This window comes from Labrus bergylta, chromosome 17 (assembly GCF_963930695.1).
Source record: "Labrus bergylta chromosome 17, fLabBer1.1, whole genome shotgun sequence".
NCBI classification, from domain to species: Eukaryota; Metazoa; Chordata; class Actinopteri; order Labriformes; family Labridae; genus Labrus; species Labrus bergylta.
Window position 1 is genome coordinate 2,952,353 of NC_089211.1, and position 6,000 is coordinate 2,958,352.

Here is a 6,000-nt window from a genome sequence, read left to right on the forward strand (position 1 = left end):
GAGATTTCTGCAAGTGTAGATAGATAGATAGATCCTTTAATAATCCTTGACAGGAAATGACAGTGCCACAACAGCTTCAAGTAAGACATAACACCACACATTTAATCAGATAGCTTCCATACTTAATAAGTTAAAATACAATAAAAAATACTAAAAAAAGTGCAAAGTTGTGCATTGTAAAACCTTAAAGCAGCTGGTATACAAGACTTCCTGTATCTCTCAGTTTTGCACATTGGAAAACTGCACACCAAGGTACCTGTGGTTGGCGACCACCTCCACCTCAGTGCCCCTGATGGTGATTGGTGTTGGTTGAGTCCTCCTCCTCCCCCTCCAAGTGTGAAAGCCCTAAAAGATTCCCTTTAGCAATGTTGGATTTTTGAAACCAGTTTTTTAAAGAATACAAGCACAGAAGAGAAAGAGGGCCCAAAATGGACAGTTTTATGCTATAAATAAGAGCAGTAAAAAAATAATTTTACCGATCTTGTTTTTTATTTAAAAATTTGCAAATTGTTATCTTTTGTTTTCTTGGAATAAATGTTAGGATAGCAGCATTTCCCAGACATAAGTTTATTTGGGTTGCTGCCGTCTTTGAATACTGGAAGAGTGTTAGAAAGTTTTCCTCCCACTTAAAATCCATATTGAACCTGAAACTTGCGTTTAAATAAATCTTACTCCTACTTTCAGACACCCCTTGTAGCCTCAAATTATATTCTTACCATCGGGAGCAGTGTGTGTCACAATGTACTGTTAAACTTCAGTCACAAAAAACAATTTGTCATGTGAATAGGAATGAGATGGATACAGTCCTCTGATTCCTCATTGATTACTTAGACTACATCACGTTTCATTCTGTAACCTGTGTTGGTATTGTCTCCCTGCAGCGTTCAATCATGGCTGATATCAGCTCAATTAACTTCATGATTGAGGTCAAGGCAGTTGTGACAAACACAAGTATTGTTAGCGTATACTGAAACTAATCATGGTGTTAGTTTACATCTATTTACATTCATTTTTTACTGAATCAACTCTCTGTTTGTAACCACTTGTGTTTTTTGGAAGCAGACACTGTGATTTATGATCTTGTCAGTGGTGTGACGACACCTCCACCTGACCACCGGGTGTTCCCGTCTGAGTTTCGCTGAGTTGTTTGTATTGCATGGGGTGTGTTTTTCAAGGATCATTAGATTTATGAGCTGCACCTCGGCCTTGTGCACTCCGTACTGGTCCCCATCTCTGAAGGCCGGCATTGTGATGGCTCTTCAGTTCAGCCTTTACACTGACAAGCATCCAAACACACTCTGCACTCCTGGATATCAGCGATCCATTAGGACATTTTTTTGTTGAATAAAATCACTTGTTGCACAATTCTACCTATGTTGTCTCCCTGATTGTCACAGTCTTTGAACCATGCTCTGATATTAAACAAAAAATATCACAGCAGTTCAAGAGGTTTGTTTTAATGGTAATTATGTTGGTAATGCTAATGGGCTAAACATTCTGTTTATAATAGATTTACCAAAGCTTGGACATTCAGTAGATCTAGTTTATCAAAAATGCTAGCAGAGCAGTAGCCTACACTGTAAAAAACACAACAACAAAATCAGATCAGTTTGAGCATAGTCATAACTTCAAATCCTTAAAAGTTACATGTATGGAAACTAACAAAAAAAGATCTTCTCATAGCATTTCACTGGCTATCTTCTCCAACGGTCTACCCAGAAGTCCATGTCTTTGCTAGCAGAACATCATGGTGTCAGTCTATAGGATTTGGAACTCCCTACATTTTAACTAATGGATTAGCCTATTACATTTTTTAAGCCACCCATATTTAATTCAAAAGAATCAATTTTGGGTCTAATTTATACTTAATCGGCTTCCACTCTGAGACACAAATCATTGATTCTAATGTGTTTAGGAATGCTGTTTTTCTCTCCTATCTCCTTCAGCATCTCCAATTCAAGCAGCTAATGAGGTTGATCAAATTCGCTGGTGAAGACAGAACAATGGAAGGCAGGCCCTATGCAGGCAAATCTTGAAACAGTTGGTTTGATCTTTGAAGTGCGATGGGAAAATGAAATACATGGTGATAGACATTATTTTTCCAGTTCTGACAACCTTCAAAGCAGAATTATTTTTGTGAATCATCTGGATTATAACCGCCCACACTCGCATCATTTCCCATCATGAAGGTAAACCCCCCCTAAAACATCTTACTTTCATGTCAGTGTGTCATTTGAAACCTCAGAACACTGCATGTCAGCCCTTGCTGTTCGGAGAGATGACACGACCTCATTCTGGTGCTTCTCTCCTGCTGTGTCTCCCGTTTGACTCTGTTTCTGCTGCTTGTTTTTGAAGGCTTTAAATGGGCCGGATGGCTTGGAGACCTTTTAGGTTAGGCTCATACAAATGCTCTTTGTAATTCCAAAGAGAGCTAAAGGCTTTAAGATTGCAAGCCCTGGCCTGTGGAGAAGCATCCATTGAATCAAAACTACAAGAATCATAATATCCTTTATTCCGCAGATCTGAAAGGCCTTTAAATGTATTCAGCTTTGTGTTGTGTGTATATGATCAGTTCTTTGGCAACTAAGGATTATCATATTTGGTTGAATTTTTTCAACTGTGTTATAATTAAAAATTGTTTGTACATGCACAACACAAACATTGTGATGATCTTTAATTATAATCTACCTGAATAATGAATAGCACACATTGTTATTGCGAAATGTTTCCCTGGGTTATTCATGAATGTTTTAATAATTCTAGTCTCATTTCAAACATCCTAGCCCTCCTAAAGAAATTCAGTCCTGAAGTTAATTGAGTCAACATTTCAATCACTGTCATGGAGAAATGCTTTAGACAGCCATTGCTCTGGAGAGTAGCAAGAATGTCACAGGGCACTACAGCGCTCACATGCACTCACACACACACACACACACACACACACACACACACACACACACACACACACACACACACACACACACACACACACACACACACACACACACACACACACACACACACACACTCAAAACTGCCAAGAGGCACTGCTTCATAATACGTACCTTCAGTGTGCTTGCTTATCTCAACCTCACATGCTAAGATGAAACAGTAACAATCAAAATGATGGGAAACAGAAGGTCGTTGTGGTTAATTGACTCATTACAGCTTCAATACATCTGGTTCAAAAGACGTTAAACCATTGTAAGCATATAAAATGGTAACACTACGAGATGCTGCCTGTTACTCTATGCATTTCCTTTATATTGACATGCACCTTAACTGCCTCTGCTTTATCTGGTCTCATGCACTACATCACTTTATTGTATCCATTTTATATCAGTATTCATACAGTTCTGCTAACTTTATTCCTGTTGTTTCTTATCCATCATTGCACTACGGTCACTTTATTTATCTCATTTTTACCTCACAGTTATATTGTATATATTAGTTCTGTTGTTCCATTATTCACCATGCACCTTAATAACTTATCATTTAGTATTTGCCTACTTGCACATAGTTCTGTATATATATATTTATTTCTCGTTTACTGCACATAGTTCTGTTTACATCTGGTCACTACTGCACATAGTTCTGGTTACATCTGTTTACATCTGTTAGTCCGATCACTGTCCACTTACATCTACTCTTTTATATTTTGTATTTTTAAGTTAAATTTAAGCTTTAAGTTGTATTTAAATTGACACTTTATATTTAGGTTAAAATGTTTTGTTTACTTGCACTGTTGTTAATTTACTGCTCTGTGTGCCTTTGAATTGCCCCCCGGGGACAAATAAAGTTTTTTGAATTGAATTTGAATTGAATTGAATTTGTAACAGGTTTTATGTAAGGGTAAAGGGGCTCAGTTGGTAAAGTCGGTCGTCTCGTCTCTCAACTGGAAGGTCGAGGGTTCGATCCCCAGCTCCTGCAGCAGCATGTCCGATGTGTCCTTGGGCAAGACACTTGACCACCAATTGCTCCCGCTGCTTTGTCTGCAGCATATTAATGTGTATAAATGGAATTAGTTACTTCTGATGGTCACATTACATAGCAACCATCGCCATCAGTGTGTGAATGGATGTGAATGGGTAGGTGTGTCATGCTGTGTAAAAGCACTTTGAGTAGTCAGAAGACTAGAAAAGTGATATCAAGTTCAAGTCCATTTACCATTTACTATAAATCATCAGTATATTTCAACAGTTAATTAGATCATTTTAGTCCAGACAAGTTTCAAATGCTGTTATATCTTTGAACTACGTTGCTCTTGAAAAATGTAAAATGCCTGTAAAAGGCCTTCAGAACATCACTGTATGATACATTTTACTTTAACAGTAATTAATTTCAATGCTGAAAATGCATAACATATTAAACTTTTTAATATGAATATTAGTCTTTAAATATGATGTAAGTTCAATAAGTCCCAATGTGACAAACAAAAATGGAGGTAACACATTTAATTCAGTTCAGGCAGCAAAACCCCCTAGAAGTCCCATAGATCACTTCACTGGCTTCAACATACACCCAGTGGACCCCAAAGTGGGCAGTCCCTTTGGTACCTTAAAGGTGTAGAGTGGATGGCATGGTAGCATGTAACAGTCTGAACATTGTACTTCCGAGCACTTTTGTGGAGTCCAAAAAAAAAGAGGCTTCTGTTTGAGGACTATTCAATTGTCTCAATTGTCACTTAAAGCTAGAAGTTGGGATTTCATGGACCTGTTGTCAACAGAGTTTTCCAAAGAGGCACGTAGCATTAGCAAGGATGCCAGAAACCACTGCTCCACTTCAAAAAGGTAAGTGCTCCTCCTGCTGAAGTGCATTATTATCCTTGGCTGTGTTTGGCTGGTGTGTGTTGTCAGCTTGTGTTGGATGTCATGTGGGTGCTGTTCTACTAAGTTGGGCTCTGATGTGATATCGGTTTCTGCTGAGCTCTGGGGATAAGTCCTTGCTGAGGATGGACTAACATGTATGTTAGTAAATATTTCTCAGCTGCTTGATGATGCTTTTATGTTGTTTATGGAAGCACTTATGTTTGAGTGTGGGTCAAATTGGCTTTCAGTCAACCTAGCAACAGGCAAAGAGGAGGGGCTAAGGTGGGACATAAGCCTCCTAGTAAACAGCCACTATGACTTAAAACAATAAACAATATGAATTATTGACAACATCAACCCTTGTACAGTGTGTATCCAAAAACATGAGCTATTCAGACCAACTTTGCTTTTGAACCAAGATATAATCATGTTTATTTCAGCTGTGGGTGTTAATTGGACTTGCAGTTTTTTTTTGCATCGGTTTTATTGATCAACACTGGGCACTCCCAATATTAGTAGCTTTATTCAAAAACCTACACCTTTGACAGTAACGTCAAAAGTCAGCTAGAGCAGTGTGTCCATGTGTCAGCTCATGTGACTAGCCTTCGTATCACTGTCTGATTTAACTGCTGAGCCTCTGTTCAGTGCGTCTCTTTGCTGCATTCTTCTCTTATCATAGATTCCTACCCATGTACTCAAGGTCATCTGCCACTTTCCCAAGCTGCGTGGTGTTTCATAAAAGAGACTATCTGCTCCAAGGCATGAATTTCAGATTTTAATATCCGTAAATTGATAATCATCTCCTGCTGACAAGTCTTAGCCTGCTGCTGCATATCAGGTGGATTTTTTCAGATTAATCCATCAAGGTTCAGGAGGATATTTAAAGTGTATTGTAGCTTGAGGTGGCAGCTGCTGCTGACCCTTAGAAGTAGACACCATATTATAGATTTATAAAGCTATGGGTATCTTGTGCAGTTTTGTAAATGACTCATTAGTCATATCTGGAAAGATTGCTGAGTTTGGTGATTTTCTGTAGGGAGTTACATGGTCAGTGTCATCAAATAATTTCTTGTTCGATATAATCTCTGTACCTCCATTATGAAATGGCTGATTAATTTACTTCCTGGGGTGCTCATTTGGGGAGAGCTTGTAAAAAATGTGAAAGGAGGGGCGCTGGTGGCGTAATGGTTAG